Source organism: Tachyglossus aculeatus, chromosome X1 (assembly GCF_015852505.1).
Source record: "Tachyglossus aculeatus isolate mTacAcu1 chromosome X1, mTacAcu1.pri, whole genome shotgun sequence".
Taxonomy (NCBI): Eukaryota; Metazoa; Chordata; class Mammalia; order Monotremata; family Tachyglossidae; genus Tachyglossus; species Tachyglossus aculeatus.
In genome coordinates, this window is record NC_052101.1 from 112,904,612 (window position 1) to 112,925,058 (window position 20,447).

Genomic DNA, 20,447 nt, shown 5'->3' on the forward strand with positions numbered 1-20,447 from the left:
AAACATTCGTTCCTGCCCCTTCAGCCCGGGTCCAAAAACCCAGCAGAGAGCATCCCATCGGGCCTGAGAAAGGCAGCTTCAGCCAAGGAAACAAATTCTCTCACATGCATGGAGGATGTCAATTCCCTCAACACTATCTCCTTGCCCAAAGGACACAAACGGTTCCCTGAATCGTTGGGAAACCACTACTCAAACACACAAAAGCCACAGCAATTAAGACAAGTGTCATTTGACTACCCAGCACCATCTCCTCGAGGGCAGGGACTGACCCTTCTAGGCTGTGTACGCCGCGGTCCCTCGGCAGCCGGGAGAGAATAGCCGCACCGGGCTGGAGCCAATGAATAGGCCGGGAAAGAAACCGAGCTGTCCCGCGAGGGATTCAGAACCCCTGCGGCAGCTGGGCAAGGCAACTCCAGCCTTGCCAACCTGGGGGTTCAGAAAGCAGCTGAAAGAGTGCAGAAAACCACGAAAAAATTGGCATGTCAGTCTACCGCCTCTGCTTCAGCAGACAAGGAGAGTCACACGGGAGGAAAACCCTCAGCTCAGGATCGATTCTGACGCTCACTGGGCCGTGCCTGCAGCCCAGGCCCTACCGGGGCTCCCTTGCTGGGAGGCCCAAGGGCCCGGAACTCCGGGGGGCTACCCGAGGCCATGGGGAACAGTGCCCACAGCAAGCATGGGGGGGTGGACAGCCCTATCCAAGGCAGCCACTTCCAACAGCCATCTCCAGTCTTGCAACAAGGACCGGAAGGGCTATACAGGCCAGGCTCGCCCCTCAGAATGGGATGACCGTCCTCCAGCTAAGCCTAATCTGCTCAGAGCGGGTTCTGGTACCCGTTGCCTTCTCCTCTCCCCCTCTCGGGAGGGTATAGCCTCAGCCTGGATTTCTGGCCCAGGCAAGACTCTCCTGGGGCCCGATGGCTAGCGGGGACAGCCCCAGCCGGAGCCCTAGAGCTGACAGGAACCACACAGACCCTGGGCCACCCCAGACGTGGATCCTGGCTCCCTCTCAGAGCTGCTGGGAATTGTCATCCTAACGGCCCAGGGGGGCAACCACACGGATTCCCATCCCCGCTACCTTAGCCTCCCTTTGAAAAGAGCTGGGGAGGAGCACAAGCAACTGGGGCTGGATCAGCCCTGGCCCGAGACCAGCTCCACAGACCTGGACCCCACGGGCCAGGCCTGGGTGGGAGACCCAGGAGCCGGGGAGAAAGCCACTTCCCTGGGGCGGGGGGAAACAAACCTAAAAGGAGGAAGACGGTGGAGCGGGGGAAATGTGCACAACATGACACAGGAAAATCGGAGGAAAGGAAAGGAAAGGAAAGGAAAGGAAAGGAAAGGAAAGGAAAGGAAAGGAAAGGAAAGGAAAGGAAAGGAAAGGAAAGGAAGAGGAAGGAGAAACCGTGAGAACTCTGCCACCATGTGCACTGCCATTACCAATTCATTCATTCATTCAATCGTATTTATTGAGCTCTTACTGTGTGCAGAGCACTGACTAAGCGCTTGGGAAGTACAAGTTGGCAACAGTCAGCCCGGGACCTCGTCTCCGAAACCCATCCTCACGCTCAGGGGCGGGCCATCCAAAACCTGACTTGCCCCTCAGACAGGCCATTATGGACAGAGTGGCTTTAAATTTCTCAAAACCCTTTATGAGCTTCGCCACCTCCCTAGCCTTTCTCTCCAGAATCCCAAAGGTGATCACCTCACTACCCATTCCGGATCTCTTATCCATGACTACCCAGCTCATCTTGAGCCCACTGATGCTTTCAACTGTCCTGCGGGGACCGATTCCGTCTGTTGAGGCCCCTGCTGGGAGAAGAAGTGTTTCGTCTTGTTTGTCCCAAATCTACCCCGACGAGCTTCCACGGGTGGTCCCGGTTGTGGCGCCCTGGGAATGTGGCCTCGGGAGCAAGCTGCATGGAGGGAAGAGAATGATCTGGGAGTGAAGGAGCAAGCGTGTGGGTGGCAGAGTGAAACAAAGAGGGGGAGAGAAGGCCGATCTAGTGGGAAGAGCCTGGGTCTAGCAGTCAGAGGGACCTGGGTTGGCACACAGTAAGCGCTTAACAAATACCATCATTATTATTATTATCACAGCTTTGCCACTTTGCTGTGTGACTTCTCTGTGCCTCGGCTCCCTCATTCATTCATTCATTCAATCGTATTTATTGAGCGCTTCCTGTGTGCAGAGCACTGTACTAAGCGCTTGGGAAGTACAAGCTGGCAACATATAGAGACGGTCCCTACCCAACAACGGGCTCACAGTCCATAAAATGGGGATTAAGACCATGAGCCCCATGTGGGACAGGGACTGGGCCCAACCTGTATCCACCCCAGAACTTAGTAATAATAATAATAATAATAATGGTGGTATTTGTTAAGCGCTTACTATGTGCAAAGCACTGTTCTAAGCACTGGGGAGGTTACAAGGTGATCAGGTTGTCCCATGGGGGGCTCGCAGTCTTAATCCCCATTTTCCAGATGAGGTAACTGAGGCTCAGAGAAGTGAAGTGACATGCCCAAAGTCACACAGCTGACAAGTGGCGGAGCCGGGATTTGAACCCATGACCTCTGACTCCAAAGCCCGGGCTCTTTCCACTGAGCCACGCTGCTTCTCTAATAATTGTATTTGTTAAGCACTGACTATATGTCAAGCACTGGGGTAAATACGAGGTAATCAGGTTGTCCCACTTGGGGCTCACAGACTTAATCCTCATTTTACCGGTGAGCTAAGAGGCCCAGAGAAGTTAAGTGACTTGCCCAAAGTCACACAGCTGATAAATGGTGGAGCCGAAATGAGAACAAACGACCTCTGACTGCCAGGCCCGTGGTCTTGTCACTAGGCCATGCTGCTTCTCTAGCACAGTGCCTAGCACAAAGTAAGCACTTAAACAGGAGAGAGAGGTGGATTGGGGCATCAAGTCCGTAGGGACTGGTAGGCGCCTAGGTTCGTTCATTCATTCAATCGTATTTATTGAGCGCTTACTGTGTGCGGAGCACTGTACTAAGCGCTTGGAAAGTACAATTCGGCAACAGAGACAATCCCTATGTGGGGGTAGGGGGGATGCCCACCTGGACCGCTGAGGGAGGGGGTGATGACAGCAAGTGGAGGCTGAGAGAGGAGAGAGAAGAGAGAGAAAAGAGAGGAAGAGAGAGGAGGCAGAGGAGAGGGTTCAGTGGGAAGGAACTCAAGTGGCACGGCTAAGAGCGAGAGAGGGCAGGTGGTCAGCCAAGTGACCGCAGGTGGCTGCCACCCAGGAAACTTCTGAACCAACACTACCCTCCGGTATCATTATTTCATTTGTTTTTCTAAGTGTGATTAATCACCCATTATCTCCCCTCAGGAAAGTTTTTAGAAGCTCTGAACCCACAAGCCCCATCCCCACAGAATCCCTGCCCAGGAGCTCAGCTAGGTGGAAGTTTTCCAAGACTACTCCTTACTGCCACCCCCATTGGGGGATCTGGCACACACAGTTTGAAGTTTCGCCCCTTGGGAAAAAAACGTTAATGAGTTGAAAGACCTGGTGACCCACCGCCAACTCCTTGTGATGAAACTGGCTTCCCTGACGGTTGGAAGCATGAAAACTCTAATGGAGCCCGGGTCCGCTCAAAGGGATATGGTGGGACTCCTGGGAACAATTCGCCCCACTGGTCAGGAGGAAGGCAGCTGAGGCTGGGCCCGCTGGCCTGGAAAAGCCCTGAGAAACCCTGGGCGCTTTAGGGTTCTGTGGAGATGAGGCCTCGCTTCCTACCCGGGCCCCAGCCAACCCCCAAACCACCTTTGGCCTTTTGAGGGATCGCGTTTCCTCAAAGGCCAAGGCCGCCTTCCCTTCTCTACACTGAGATGCACCTCCAAGCTGTCGGAGGCTCCGAACACAAAGGCACACATAGGTACCCTCACACACAAGCTGGAAGCCCACATTCCCAAAACAAACATCACCCAGTTTTACCTCCAAATCCTTTCCCCAGTTAAAAGGACCACGGATTGGGCTCATAAGAGCCTAAGTTAACTGCCCCATTCCTGCCATAATAATAATAATAATGATGACGGCATTTATTAAGCGCTTACTATGTGCAAAGCACCGTTCTAAGCGCTGGGTTCTCACCCAATCCGCTCTCCCACCTCTACCGCCCCAGGAAGTTCTGGACTTGGGTTTCGGTCTGAAGCCTCTAGACTGCGAGCCCGTTGGGGGCAGGGATTGTCTCTCTCTATTGCTGTACTGCATTTTCCAAGTGCTTAGTATAGTGCTCTGCACACAGTAAACACTCAAATACGATTGAATGAATGAATTAATGAGAAGCAGCGTGGCTTAGTGGAAAGAGCACGGGCTTGGGAGTTGGAGGTCGTGGGTTCTAATCCCAACTCCGCCACATCAGCTGTGTGACTTTAAGTCACTTAACTTCTCCGTGCCTCAGTTACCTCATCTGTAAAATGGAGAGTAAGACTGTGAGCCCCACCTGAGACAACCTGATAACCTTGTATCTCCTCCAGTACTTAGAACAGTGCTTGGCACATAGTAAGCACTTAACAAATGCCATTATTATTATTATTATCATTATTATTAACGAATGAAAGCCCCAGAAGCCATCAGCCCAACAACCAGTCGAGGAAATTCGCCAAGGACATCCCCACCCTTTTGACCTAACCCCTAAGACAGAGCACCACACTGGAGCAAAAAGCTTTCTGAAGGAAAGACATGGGGAGGGGTCACCTCTGAAAAGTGAACAGGTGACAAAGGCATCAGAGTCAACTGATCCTTAAAGATTGGGCCCTTTTAGTTTGGGGCAAGATTCTCCCTCCTGCGAAATAATCTTGGTTAAAAAATAAAAACCCTAGGGAATTCCTTCTTTCACAATTAGCTTTGCCCCTGTCCCAGCCCTAAAGATGCAGATCTCTGGGTGGGTTTGGAGGAAATGGTGATCTCTGAGGAAGTCTGGTCTAAACGCCAATCAATCAGTGGTATTTATTGAGCGCTTTCTGTGGTGGAGAGCGCTACACTAAGAGCCTGGGAGAGTTGGGAGCCCAGCTACCAGGGTGCACACAGAGCCCACGCAGTCTAGACTAGCACAGACATTAGGTGGCCACAGGGTCTAATCGCCGGCGTGGAAACTAGGTGGTCACGGGATCGCGTCAACTGCCCCCTGGAATGGGAGCCACGATGAGCCCGCCACCACCTCTCTAAGCCCTTTGGTACTCTAGGAACTATATACCTGCCCCCACTGGCCTGCCGGTCCTCGAGGGGCTCTGGGGACCAGTCACCTAGGACCGGCTACAAAACACGGAAGGGAACCTTCTCACAAATGTTCCATTACCTTGACAAGCCTCCAAGGCGGGGCCGACTCCGCCCCTGCTTTCTTGAACCTCTCGGATTTACGCCGCCACCGGTCCACAACCTCATCCAGCCACCCCCACCCCGCCACACCGTCCGCAATCGCAACCCCCAGACATGCCCTTACAGATGGACAGCTGTCCAACTGGGCCAAAGAGCGGCTGCCAGGGCCTCCCTGCCCGTCTGGGAATCTGTCAGTCTTCCCTGTCAAGGGGATGTCGGAGAGAAGTGGCAGTGAGACATATCCGGGGCAGGGACCGCCTGGGGGAAACCAGCCACGGTGGCTTTTCCTGATGGAAGGCAGGTGACAGGAGGGGACTGTGTGACAGCTTGAGCGTTAAGCGGGAGCAGAGTACTGTACTAAGCACTTGAGAGAGTACAATATAGCTGGATGCTATAATCATAATAATTAATAATTATGGTATCTGTTAAGCGCTTACTACGCGACACACACTGCTCTAAGCGCCAGGGCAGACATAAGTTAATCAGGTCAGACACGGTCCCTGTCCCTCATGGGGCTCACAGTCTAAGTAAGCGGGAGAACAGATATTTCACCCCCATTTTAGAGTTGAGGAAACTGAGGCCCAGAGAAGCGAACTGATTTGCCAGGGTCCCACGGCAGCTATGAGACCATAGAACCTAGTTATCGGGGTGCACATGGAGGCCACGCAGTCTAGACTAACACAGACATTAGGTGACCACTGGCTTGGAAACTAGGGGGCAGGTGGATTTGTGGTAGGTCACAAAGGTCCGAGCAGTCCCTTGGCTAAAAGTCCAGGCCTTTCCCAACTCGGCGCTCGCCCCCCAGAGAGCCGAGGCCCCAGATGAAAAATGAAAATCGGAGTGAAAAGTCAAACTTGGGCCACCGCCTCTTGTGATTAGTCATCAAAGAAAAGGAACTTTCCAGCTTGATCACCAAAGAAAGGCCTGATTGTGCCTGTGACATGAATCGGGCTAGAAGCGTGTCATCCCGGCCATCCGCTGAACCAGGACGGGCCGAGGCCGGCCACTCAGTCCATTCACTCATTCATTCATTCAATCGTATTTATTGAGCGCTTACTGTGTGCACAACACTGTACTAAGCGCTTGGGAAGTACAAATCGGCAACAGATAGAGACGGACCCTACCCAACAACGGGCTCGCAGTTTAGAAGGGGGAGACGGACAACAAAACAGCTCAGCTTCAGCACAGCCAGGGGTATCTGGAGGGGAGGGGAGAGATAAAGCAGAAAGAGATAGAGAAGCAGCCTGGCCTAGAGGACAGGGTACAGGCCTGGGATTAAGAAGGACCTGGGTTCTAATCTCAATTCCGCCACTTGTCCGCTGGGGAACCTCGGGCAAGTCACTTCACTTCTCCGGGCCTCAGTTCCCTTAACTGTAAAATGGGGATTAAGACTGTGAGCCCCATGCGGGACAGGGACCGTGTCCAACCTGACTGGCTCGTAGCCACCCCAGGGCTTAGTACAGGGCCTGGCATACAGTAAGCACTTAATGAATACCATAAAAAAAAATGGCAGCCCCATGTGGCCCAGGGGAGGAGGGGTTCAAGAAGGGTCCTACCCTCACAACCAAGTAACAAGAGCAGCAAAAGGGGAAGAGGGACTCGGTCCTCCATGACGACCATTTCCAGCTTGGGGTCATTTGCCAGGAACCCAACATTAAGACACAATTACCTCTACCACAGCTCGTCAACCTGGCCCTTCCTCACCATCCTTACCCTAGTTCCAGTCCCGGTCACTCCCACCCCCCGCTTCCTACACACAACCAGCCAGGTTCTTCCGGCAGCCTCCCGACACTGGCCTCCCCCTGTCCTCGTCTACCGTCTGAACGGCTGGCCGGACCACCGTCTTAATACGCCGCTTGGAGGGGCGTCGTTCTGCACCTCAACTTCGTCTCCTCTCTTCATTCACCCCAAACTCCTAGCTAGTGGACATAAAACCTCCACCGGCTCTCGCTCTCTTCTCCCACTCCTCCCCAGCTCACCCGCTTGGCTACTCTTGGGCAAACCTTCCAGGTGTACTTCCTTCAGGACTCTCCCGTCTGTGACACGTTGCTGACACGTCCCCCACCTGCCTGGAGACCCTCTCCACCATCCCCCCGGCTAAAATCCACCACCCCAGGCCCCGCTACCCTCCCCACTTTCAAAGGCCTCCTGAAAAAGCTTCCTCCTCCTCCAAGAGTCTATCCCTGATTAGTCCCCACCTTGGGCTGCCTTAGCACAGAAATGCAAACCGCCTAGTTCTGTTATCACCTGATCTGTGTTCTTGCTCTTTTACCTATCCGATGTTTGCAGCTGGTGCCCAGTTTTTCTCTGCTCCACTGCCGGCTCCCAACCCGCCTCCCTAGTGCAACGCGCTGCTCGACAGATGCTGCCGATGAAGGAGATATGAAATCTGCTTTTATTAGCAGCTCATCTTAGCAACTGGAGGAGCTCGATGATTAAAGGGATTCCCGTTTCCCAGAGGCCCAGGGAGGTTTGGTGGTAGGCCCCAGGGTCGCACAGCCAGCTGGGGACACAGCCTGCCTCCGAACCCTTAGCTCTGGGTTAGCCTAGCCTTCTCGGCCTCACCGCCAAAGGGAAAACCTGCCCCGGCCACATCTCCCCTAGGTCCCTCCAACTTGACCCAGACGAGAAAGCGGAGCCATCTTTCAGGATGATTTACAGCAGCCAGTACTCAAGTGACGGGTGAAGGGGGCTCATGAAAAAAACATCAGCTCGCTCCCTTAATGGCCGGGCATCCTGTGCTGCTTTAATGAAATTGTTTTCCTAGCCGGGGAAGACAAAGCTTTATGAGTGGTCTAATTAGATCAGGAGTCATTCTGATTGAGATATATGAATAGTTTCAGTATAGACTTTCACTTAAACAGTTCATTATGACAGAGCTGGTCTCTGTTCGCACAGGGGCTGTCACACGATGAGGCCGTTTCAAGTTTCCAGTTATCGCGCTTACCCTACCCCCTCCTTGATTACTGCACCGGCCTCCTCGCTGATCTCCCTGCCTCCTGTCTCTCCCCTCTCCAGTCCATACCTCACTCTGATGCCCAGATCATTTTTCTACAGAAACGTTCAGGCCACGCTTCCCCACTCCTCAAGAACCTCCAGCGGTTGCCATCCACCTCCGCAACAAACAGAAATTCCTTACCATCGGCTTGAAACCACTGAATCATCTCGCCTCCTCCTACCTTACCTTGCTGATCCACTACAACCCAGCCCGCACACTTCGCTCCTCTACCGCCAACTTACTTTCTGTTCCTCGATCTCGTCTGTCTCGCCACCAACCCTTCGCCCGTGTCCTCCCTCCCCCTTCACATCAGACGGACCATCACTCTGCCCACTTGCAAACCCTCATTAGCATCACACCTCCTCCAAAGGGCTTCCCTTGACTAAGTCCTCATTTCCCCTACTCCCTCTCCCTTCCGTGTCGCCCCTGCACTTGGATCTGGACCCTTTAAGCACTTGATAGTCACACCGCCTTGAGCCCCACAGCACTCATATATAGAGCCATCATGTATTTTCACGCTGTCGGTCTACGCTCTGGACTAGAAGCGCCTTGTGGGCAGGAAACGTGTCTACAAACCCTGTTGTAGACCGAGTACAGTACAGAGTACAGACTTAGTACAGTACTCTGTACACAGTAAACACTCGAATACAATTGACTGATTTCCCATTCGTTCATTCATATTTACTGAGCCCTCATTGTGTGTAGAGCACTGTACAAGGTACTTGGGAAAGTATGATTCAACAATAAACAGTGACAGTCCCTGCCCACCACAAGCTCACAGTTCAGAGTGAGGGAGACAGACATCAATACAAATAGATAAAATTACAGATATGTACATAAGTGCTCCCCCAAAAGGCAAGGACTAGTGATCAAGCAGAGGACAGGCAGGTTTACTGTTTTCATTGACAGCTGCAGTTTCCTCCAGTTCGGCACTCCGGGACAAGATGAAGTTAATGGTTGGGCCGAAGGCATAAATCCACCCCTTTGTCGGGGGTGATTTCTTGGAGCTTGCTGAGAACTGTCCCCTGGCCAAATCAAAAATACTGTCAAATCTATCCCTCTGAGCCACTGAAACAACTGGCCAACCTTGGGGGGTGAGGAGGGGGCAGCGCACACAGGGGGGAGAGACACGTCCTGTGACGGAGGGCTAGTTTTCCATGCCTAGATTCAGCCAGACAGAGCTGCAGGGCCCCAGTTGAAGGCAGCGGTGGCGGTCCCTCCCATCCCATGGAGAACCCATCCCCACGTCGATGCCGAGCTCAACGGGCCATGCCGCCGGAGGGCAAAAATGGGGGGCGGCACCGAACCGGACTCCTCTCTCCTACCCTGTTACCGGGGATCGGAGGCTCGGCCCTCCAGAACGTGGTCTTGCCCTGCTGGAGCCCCGGAAGCAGAGAGCGAGGAGGGGTCAATCGTCAAGGAGGGGAGGGAGAGTGGCCTGGCCTTTACTGGGGCAGGATTCACCACTGGCTTTGCCACAGTGGCAACCGGGCCCTGCAGTGGCGACTCTTTTCCGAACCTTGCCCCACGGAGATCATCTGGCACTCGCGGTTACTCCCGTCCCGGGTGCAGGGCACCGGCGCGCACGCGTCCGGCTGGCCGCTATGGAAGAAGGCTGGACCTTCTCCCTGCTAGGACTCTTCCTCCTCCTGGACGAAAGGCACCTGGCTGGAAGAGCCACAGGTATGCAGAGCAGACAGCCAAACCCAATCTCGCTATTTCTGAGCCACTGACTCACGGGACGTGATGAAAGATTCCCACCCCCCACGCCCCGGGGAGCCCAAACCAGCTCCATTGGCCCGGCCTGAAAACACGATCGCTCGGAAATACTTGAAGCGTTCCCCTCCCATCCACCCACGGTGGACGCTCCCGTTTGCGACCAGCTCGTCGATTCCTCGCAGAGCTATAACACACAAGAGCCCAAATCCAGCCCGCGCTAAGCACTCCGGTTGGGCCCAGGGCGACGCGGCTCGAGCCCCAAAGCCCACGCAAGTCAACCCCCTCTCCCCACCCACCCCCGACAGCAGGCTCTGAACAACCGTCGCGGCTGCTGCCGTTACCCCACCGAGGCTCCTCCCGGTGCTTGACCTGGGTTACCCGAGCAGCCGGTTGGAATGAAGACCTCTCCGATGGCCTCGGGACAGGTCACACCAAGACTGGCTCCCCATCCCTCAGCAGTAATCCCCGTTAGACTGCCACAGGTGGGGAAACTGAGGCCCAACAGGTCAGGCAGGGCCCAGGGGGCTTGGCATCAAATCCCTACTAGCTGACACTCCACTCATTCCATTGAAGGGGTCACTGCCAAATGCTTTGGGGTTTCATATTTTGACAATCCACAGTCCAGGATTCCCCTCCAGCAACATTCCTTTCTCTAACACATTCCTCTTCCCCTTCCCAATCCCTCTCCCCACCTCCTCCCCCTGGCCACCCCCATCCCCCACCCTCAGAAAGCATAATCCCAACAGCACCGGGCTCATGTTTACTTCCTTGTTTGCATGTTTGTCCTCGATGTCAGCAAAGCTCTGAGAACCAGTTTCCCAAAACTGGCTACCTGTCTGGCCGTGCTGGGATGGCAGAGAAAACACCCTGAAGATAGGTCATAAATAAGATAACTTCATCCAACAGAGGGGCTTGAAAAATAATTCTTGAGACTCCACGTAGGGAAAGGGGCTTGGGGGAAGAGTCGGGGTGCAGAGAGAGAGAGAGAGAGAGAGAGAGAATGGAAAACAGGACCCCTCTGGGGATTAAACTATTTACAACCGCCCCTTCAAGGAGATGACACAAAAGGTCTTGAACACTTTTCAGCCTCAGAGTAAATCTGTTTAGAATTCAGCCAAGCTCTGAAACCACTAGAGAAAAATCGCCAAGCCAGTTCAACGCGGAAGAGCTGGGGGAAGAAATCTGGAACTCAGATCTTTGACTGTGAGTACCACCAAGCCTGGAACTGGCAGCCTGGGAATGCCCCAAACCCACTTCTTGGATGACTTTAAAAGGGTCCCCTGAGGGGCCGTGCTGTACGGGGTGGTTTGAAGTTCCCATGCATCAGACCCAGTGGGGGCTCAATAAATACCACCGCTATGACTCCCAAGCCCAAAAGGCAAGCCAAGAGCACAAAACTCAATGTCACAAACAAAGGTACAAATGCTAATAAATTTATCCCCAAAATGCTGCCGCTTTCTGCCAGGCACACCCAGACACTGGGCAGAAAACTGAGATGGGACTAGGTAAAAAAAAAACTCCTCTCCTATTTATCTTGGCTATGGAAGTTATTACTATAGTTTCACAACAGGGCCGGGGCCCAGATGAATACATTTCATACAGTAAACTGAGGGCGGGGAAATGTAGGGAGCAATATCTGGTGGCTAGAGCTACTGGGGGTGTGGGCCCCCGCAGGGAAAGAGGTAAGGTAGGTCCCGGAGTTCCCGGTTCTGTCCTTGAGCTTCTGAGCGCATTCAGGGAGAAACCCGGCTCTGAGGAGTCTCACGCGTTGGTTCCTCTACGCTACCACGGCGACCGAGGCCGATGTGGCCCGCTTCGACCCTGAAGGAGAACGCCTGGGCCCAGAAGCAAAGGCGGGACAAGATACTGCGTGAATTTTCCTTCCCAGTCAGGAGCCTGGGGAGAAATCGCCCACCTTGCCAAAGGCAACCAGCGGCTGGCGGGGGGGGGGAGCGGGGGCGGGGGGACGGGGACCAGCCTCGCTTCCTGGGCCGGAACCCGGAGTGGAATTCGGCCTCCCGACAAGCCCAGCCTGCCAGTAAGGCCATTAAGCCAACCCACAGCATCCCCGGGGTGGAGGGGGCCAAAGTCTCCAATTCTCTCGCTCTGTGGGGGGAAAGAAATATTTGCTTCCTATTCCACCAGAGGGTTGGGAAGATTAATGAGATCATGTCTATAAAGTTCGCTGAGCCCTGTGGATGAAAGGGGCGACAGAAAAAAACAAACCACCAGATCTCTTTAGAGGGAACAGATTTGCCCAAGTGGCATACAAGTTCATAGAAACGACAAACTTTCTAAAAGTATCAACCACCCAAATCACCGAATGGAAAGCATTACACCCCCACCCCACCCCCAACCAAAGCGGTTGTCAACCCTACTATTTGAAGTCTGGAACACACAACTGAAGAGACAGGCAGTGGAGAAGGAAATATCATTTGAGAATGAATATTTCTGCACACCCACATTTTAGCTAAAGCAAAGGATATATTCATGAAGGTTTAAATTAGTGGCGTGACACACCTAATTACCAGTGCCAGGAGAAGGCTTAGAAGCTGCAAAATGATAGGCCCTGGGACAGTTCCCTTGAAGCACAGAAACAGGAAGGACACACAGCCATCCCCAGCCCCGAGGATGCAGGGAATCTCTCCAGACGTAAGGAGTTGGGAATCGAGTGGATGCGGCTCTACTAGGACCAGCACAGCACCGACCCCTGAATCCGTGAAACAACAGATCGAGTGCACGCCTGCACTATTCTGGTGCCCAGCAAGGGAAGGCCAGGCCAGCTGCGAATACCGGGAGGAGTCATTTAACTGGTGTGTCTCCCCCCCACGCCGGTAGCTTCAATTCAGACCCCTCATTTCCTGTGCTCGAAAGGGTGACACGGTGTTGTCGGTCAGTTACTAAACAGCTGCTCTATTCGCCCTGGTGTCGGCTGCTCGGCAGAGGCAGGAAGAAGTGATCTCGACTTATGATTTATGTATCTGCTAAGTCTCGAGGACACTCTGGGGCGAAAGGCAGCTGAGACGTAAGGGTCACTACATTTGTTAACATTGAATTGTCCACCCTGGGGACTAAGCGGTGGCAGGCTCACTAAACTGCCACTCGTTATTAATGAGGAAATGGCACCCTAAACTAAAATATTACTGCAGGTCAATTGAAAAAAAAGTTCCTCTGCCCTAGCTTGAGTAAAATTATGTCTCAAAACGCAGATGGCAACCAAAGAGAGGGGAAATGAGAATCTACAGTTCCCGGAGAAGCCATAAGTTTTTTCACGTGCCTCCTTCTGAGAGGACGGAGAGAGCTGGAGCCCTTCAAGGGGGGGAAGAAAAGGGGGGGGGGGGCTTCACTAAGTCCACAATAACCCCCCCCCCCTTTGAATTTACATCAGAAACAGCAGCGGAGAATTCAGAACTGAAGCCCATAAAACTGTGCTGTCAGATGCCTACAATATGGATTTGCTTGAATTGCGAGAATTTGGAATTTTCTGATGTATAGTACAGGACTAAATTGGCAGACACTGGGTATGTTTCTCTTGAAAAAAGGACTTGTGGTCTTCCTCTTACACAAGGAGCTTTCTGGGCTGAGTTCTGTGAAATGCTCATATTTCCAGGGCTAAATCAGGAAATCAACAATCCGCTTGTTCCAATCAAGGAAAGGGGAGTGAAAGGCACCTGGCACACAGTGCTCTGCATACAGTAAGAGCTCAATAAATGCCACTGATTGATGGATGGATCGATTGACAGAGCCTCTTCTGGACGAGAGAGTAGAGTACAGCAAAGATAGCACTAAGGGTCAATTTCCAACTGTAAAGTCTTTAGAACACAGTTACTAATTGATTCAGTCGACTCCCTGATGAGGTATAGCCTTGCCACACACACTTGACACAGGCCCAGAATAAGGAAAATCCCAGTGAAAATCATGTGCAAGAGTCACTCAACCTTTCCAAGAAAACCTGAAACATCCTCACCCTTCTGGACTATAGGCGCGATTCCGCGACCTCTTCTGACAAACTTCTCCCTGAAGGGAAGAGAAGGTCAACACTGGTTTGGGAACTACTATATCCTCATAATCTGAGCAAGTCTGAAGCCCCGGCTGCCTCCCCGGCATCATGGGAACGGCGACTTTAATATTAAACCCACTTGATCTATTTCCTATTCAGAGTCCCACCAGCACCTCCCTTTCTCTACCACTCGATAAAACTGTATTGCTGATGTGTCACCCGGAATTCTGACCTGATCCGTTCAACTCATTCACGAGATGGTCAGCAAAACTGTCAAGACCTCCCAATGGTGGATTTGCTCTAAAATCATCTCTAATGGGGTGGGGAGGGAAACACCACCTTTTCCACTGCAGGTAGTCGATTCTTACCTAAGCAGTCAATCGATCAGCAGCATTTGTTGAGCGGGGCCTCTGTACTAAGCCCTTGGGAGAGGACAATAGAGTGAGTAGAGATGGTGACTCTTCCCCCCTCACCCATCCCCTGCCCTCAAGCAGCTTACAGTCAAGCAGGGGAGACAGAGACTCAAGTCAATTACAGGATGGGAGAGCATCTTGAAACAGAGAGACCATTTCCATACATGCAACAGACGTTAAAATTAAAACAAACCACAATTTGGTCCATTTCATCCATGGACTACATCACCGCAACAGTCAAAGTTCGGGGCCAATCTCTGACAAGGGATGCAGTCGGCATGAACGGCCCAGATTGTACTTCCGCGGTGGGCAGAGACCCTGGAGTCACGCAATAGAAGTAAAAGACACTATCTTTGCCCTCAAGGAGCTCACAATCCTCAGAAGCAGAGCTGAAAAGTACAGATTCCCAATCAACCCCCAGCTACAGCCCTGGGCTACCCTAGCTTGAGAATTTCTAAATCATCCCTTCAGAAAGTGGGGAGGAGGAGGGGGGTTGGAGACTAGGCATGGAGAGGAAGGGGAAGGAGAGGAGGTGTGGATGTAACCAGCATGACATCCTTCCACCCCTATAGTTCTTCCTCTCCACTGAAGCACTAGCAGAAGGAAGTTCTCAGTGCGCTAGCTGACTGAGCGACCCTCCAGTGTACAAAAGCTTGTTTTAAAACATCAAAGCTTGCCCCGTTAACCATCCCAGATAGTGGATATAAACACATTCTTTTAAAAGCACTCGCTTAGGGTCTGGGTCAACATACGTTTTGCCTTGTCGATCCTCTCCCGGTGATATATTCACAGTTTTGACTTACCTTACCCCCCAAAAACTGGTCGAACAACTATTCTGATTTTTTTTCCCTCTCTTTTCAAAAAGAAAGCCATCTTAATTGGGACTGGAAAGCTCTCCTGAGCATTTTGGTCTCTGGCGATTAAAAACCCAGTTGGCTATTCAATGACTGCACAGATAGCTCTTCATTAGAGCATCTCTGTTCACGAAGCTGGAGTTTCAGTAATGTCAGCATTTCCACGATAAAATCCTTGTGGCACTACTCTGCCGGAAAAGCGACTCCTCTAGGTGAAAATCTGGTTCCGATTGGGAACTTTCTTCCACTCAGAGGCAGATCGATAGATTTAGTTTTTTTCCAAGTTTTTCCTCGGGTAAATTGATTGGCCGATTCTGGATGCCCTGCAACCTTTTAGCCCCCTGCCCGCCCTCCCTCTAGCCCGTAAATAACTCTCCAGCCAGCAGATTCTTTCCGAGTGACCCAAATCCCACTCGCTTCATTTCGAGGGGGCGAGGGGGGGTGGCGGTGGTCTGGGGACAGAGCTCTGTTTCAGAGAAAGCGGCAGCATCTCCCACTGCCCAATAACAACTGAAGTGTTGTGGCAGCCATCCAAGGGGAATTCCATTCCTCTCCAAGATAAAGGTGCAGCATGAAAAATACAAAGCGAGAAGGCCTAAATGTTAGGTGAGGGGAACTTGGGAAAGCCAAAAGGTGGGCTTCCTTTTTGAGGCTGAGGAGTAAACTTCTCACGGTCCCTCCATCTGGTCTCTCTCGCCACCGATCCCTTGCCCACGTCCCACTTCTGGTCTGGAACGCCCTCCCTCCTCAAATCCGACAGACAATTACTCTCCCCGTCTTCAAAGCCTTATTGAAAGCAAATCTCCTCCAAGAGGCCTTCCCTGACTAAACCCTCCTTTTCTCTTCTCCCACTCCCTTCTGCGTTGCCCTTGCTCCCTTCATTCATCCCCCCTCCCAGCCCCACAGCACTTATGTATGTATCTGTAATTTATTTATATTAAACGTCTGTCTCCCCCTCTAGACTCTAAGTTCGTTTTGGGCAGGGAATGTGTCTGTTTATTGTTACGTTGTACTCTCCCAAGCGCTTAGTACAGTGGTCTACACACAGTAAGCGCTCAATACGACTGAATGAATGGATTCTTTGGGGCCGTTTTACCTTCCCAATTCATTTTCATTCTCCTTACGGAACAGCAATGTTGAATTACAGAAGAATACAAGCACTGTGGGGCTGGCGTGGGGGGAGAAGAGTTATAGGTGGGGACACAACCAAGGGACACGGAAGGAGCAATGTTAATCCAGTATCAAATCTACACCCTGAAAATCAGCTGCCTCTTGCTTCAGGAAGGGCAAAAATGTCACACAATGAGAAAGTCAACTTATATTTCCTCTTGATGGCCAGGAAATGCAGGATAAAGGCCAAGATCTCAACTACACCACCTCTTTTCTTGCGGCTTGGTTCTTGGATGTGGAGAACTGGAAGTGGACATTTTCTTCCACAGTTTGATGCTCCCCCGCCCCAGAAAAAAGCAATAAGGGCCAGGGAGCAGCGGGTGCCGTAAAACTGAACCAGGCAGACTGGAGAACTGACACTATCCTGGCAGAAGGGGTCTTGAGGACACGATACCAGTTGAATATACCCCAGTTGAGCCCAGCTGGAGGGTTCCTCTGCAAGCTTGGCAAATTGACTACTCCAGAAATCATAACATTATGCACTTACTATTCGGATTAAACACATTACTGGTACAGGAAGGGCTCACTCTACACAGCCTATAATAGGCATTTTAAAAGCCCATCTTAATGCACACTTACTATAAGCTCAAAAGCAAACAGCGACTCTTGAATCAACTCATTTATCCCTAGCATTTTCTTTGAGACAGTCAAAAAATAAAGTTAGCACCCCTCTCTTCCCCTCCATCTCCCCCCCACACACACACACATCTTTGAACAACGAATTTAGTACTGTTGAGGACAGTTAAATCAATTCAGATTTTCAGCTTCACCTCTAGGGGTTGGAGGGCAGGGGTGAAAATAAATTATTGCCGTTTCAGGGCATTTCTGCCCAGCCGGTATCTTAATCCATCCCAGAAGTGAACCACCATTTGGCCACAGAAGGGTTTCCTGACTGGACTAGGCTTTGGGGTACAGTATTAGCCAGCCATCAGGTCACTTAAGAGTGTCCCATAGTTTTTAGCTTCCCAGAATTAACCCAGAAAAGCTGCTTCACCTCTCAGTCCCTCCTCTAATCAAGAGTGAAACTGAAGCTGGGGGAGCCACTGGAAACCAGATCTCAACCCCAGAGAAGAGACAAGGGAAGGGTGGATGAGGGAAAAAGGCGCGGGGGGGGAGGCCTGTTCCTGTCCCAACTGACCGAAACGGGGATGGAAGGGATGGGGAGAGAGAAAGAAACAAAGAAACTCAGGAAGGACAACATGAGCAGGGAAAGGAAGGGAAACCTCAACTCCCCCTCCCAGTGCGGGGGAGGAGGAGGACGGGAGCAGATATGGGGTGCAGCTGGCTGGGAGGGAAACCAAGGAAGGGGAGAGTGGGATCCAAGAACCGTGGTGAGGAGAACCCGGAGGGGGATGAGATGGGGAGGGGAGTCTGGATTTGTAGGACTGGGGGTGGTGGGGTTCAGGAGAGCTGAGATATGGGTGAGGGGTGCGGGGAGGAACTCGGGGTGGACTGGGGGAGAGGCCCCCGAGAGTGAGGAGACCACGGGGCCCCTGAGGTAGGGGGATCGGTGTAATAATAATAATAATGATGGCATTTATTAAGCGCTTACTATGTGCAAAGCACTGTTCTAAGCACTGGGGGGCTACAAGGTGATCAGGTTGTCCCACGTGGAGCTCACAGTCTTAATCCCCATTTTCCAGATGAGGGAACTGAGGCCCAGGGAAGTGACTTGCCCAAAGTCACACAGCTGACAAGTTTGAACCCATGACCTCTGACTCCAAAGCCCATGCTCTTCACACTGAGCCATACTGCTTCTCTGTGAGCCCACTGTTGGGTAGGGGCCGCCTCTCTATGTTGCCAACCTGGACTTCCCAAGCGCTTAGTCCAGTGCTCTGCACGCAGTAAGCGCTCAATAAATACGACTGAATGAATGAATCGGGTGGGGAAGGAAGAGCCGGGGGAGGTCGTCAAGAGGAAGTGGGGAGTGAAGGAGGCGGCGAAAAGAGCCAGGGAAGATGGGGGGGCCCAGAGAGGGAGAAGTTGTTGGATGGCTGGGGGGGGGGTCCTTCAAGGGGAGTGTTAGCATGTTGTTGCCAACTTGGACTTAGTCCAGTGCTCTGCACACAGTAGGCGCTCAATAAATACGACTGACTGAGTGGGGTGCACGTAGCCCGCACCTACCCCGGATCCAAGAGAGAAGAGGCCTTGCCGGAGAGCGAGGCGCCACCCAACCGGCCCCAGCCCGGTGGTTGCCAACTTGGACTTCCCAAGCGCTCAGTCCAGTGCTCTGCACCCAGTAGGCGCTCCATACAGACGATCGACCGATTGATTGGGGGGCGGTGCGCGGCCGGTTACGGTTGCTACCGTTGGGGAATCCCCTGGGGCAGGCAGGGTCAAGGGAGGACGGGGGGGGGGGGGGGGCCTCACCTCGAGGGCCGCGCGATTCCCCCAGGGCCGGAGCGGCGCCTCCCTCCGCTTCACGGGGCCTCGCAGCGGTGGCGGCTGCCTTCCGGGTTGGCCATCTTGGCCCGGCCCCCCGCCTTCCGGGGACGTCACGGCGGGCGGGAAGCGCCGCCGCCCCGCAGGTAGGGGAGGCCGGGGCCGCTCGGGCCTCAGAGGCATTCAGTCAGTCAGTCAGTCAGTCAGTCATTCATTCTTTCTTTCTTTCTTTCTTTCTTTCTTTCTTTCTTTCTTTCTTTCTTTCTTTCTTTCTTTCTTTCTTTCCTTTTCTTCCTTCCTTTCTTCCTTCCTTCCTTCCTTCCTTCCTTCCTTCCTTCCTTTCTTCCTTCCTTTCTTCCTTTCTTCCTTTCTTCCTTCCTTCCTTCCTTCCTTCCTTCCTTTCTTTCTTCCTTCCTTCCTTTCTTCCTTTCTTTCTTTCTCCTTTCTTTCTTTCTTCCTTTCTTCTTTCTTTCTTTCTTCCTTCCTTCCTTTCTTTTCTTTCTTTTCTTTCTTTCTTTCTTTCTTTCTTTCTTTCTTCCTTCCTTCCTTTCTTTCTTTCTTTCTTTCCTTCTTCCTTCCTTCCTTCCTTCCTCCTTCTTTCCTTCCTTCCTTCCTTCCTTTCTTTCTTTCTTCCTTCCTTCCTTCCTTCCTTTCTTTCTTTCTTTCTTCCTTCCTTCCTTCTTTCTTTCTTCCTTTCTTCCTTCCTTCCTTCCTTTCTTTCTTTCTTTCTTCCTTTCTTCCTTCCTTCCTTCCTTCCTTCCTTCCTTTCTTTCTTTCTTCCTTTCTTCCTTCCTTCCTTCCTTCCTTTCTTTCTTTCTTCCTTCCTTCCTTCCTTACTTTCTTTCTATCTTTCTTCCTTCCTTCCTTCTTTCTTTCTTCCTTTCTTCTTTCTTTCTTTCTTTCTTTCTTCCTTCCTTCCTTCCTTCCTTCCTTTTCTTTCTTTCTTTCTTTCTTTCTTTCTTTCTTCCTTCCTTCCTTCCTTCCTTCCTTCCTTCCTTCCTTTCTTTCTTTCTTTCTTTCTTCCTTCCTTCCTTCCTTCCTTCCTTCCTTCCTTCCTTCCTTCCTTCCTTCCTTCCTTTCTTTCTTTCCATGTGCAGAGCACTGGACTGAGCGCCTAGACAGTATGGTTCACCAGCAGGGACAGTCAATCAACCAATCAATCAATTGTATTTATTGAGCGCTTCCTGTGTGCAGAGCACTGGACCAAGCACTTGGGAAGTCCAAGTTGGCAACCTATAGAGGCAGCCCCTACCCAACAGTGGGCTCACAGTCTAAAAGATCATATTTCTGGAGCGCTTACCGTGTGCAGAGCACTGGACTGAGCACCTGGACAGTACGGTTTGCCAGCAGGGACAGTCAATCAATCAATCAATCATATTTATTGAGCACTTCCTGTGTGCAGAGCACTGGACCAAGCGCTTGGGAAGTACAAGTTGGCAACCTATAGAGGCAGTCCCTACCCAACAGTGGGCTCACAGTCTAAAAGATCATATTTCTGGAGCGCTTACCGTGTACGGAGCACTGGACTGAGTGCCTGGACAGTACGGTTCGCCAGCAGGGACAGTCAATCAATCAATCAAT

General features: G+C 52.0%; 1 protein-coding gene across 1 annotated transcript in view; it reads right to left on the reverse strand.

Moving 5' to 3' along the window:
* Nucleotides 1-18,936, reverse strand: part of SBNO2 (strawberry notch homolog 2) — a 141,543-nt gene extending 122,607 nt beyond the window's left edge. The window contains exon 1 of the mRNA XM_038772442.1: nt 18,855-18,936. The gene's annotated coding sequence lies outside the window, so the exon portion shown is untranslated. The remainder of the gene's footprint in view (nt 1-18,854) is intronic.
* Nucleotides 18,937-20,447: the final 1,511 nt, after the last annotated feature.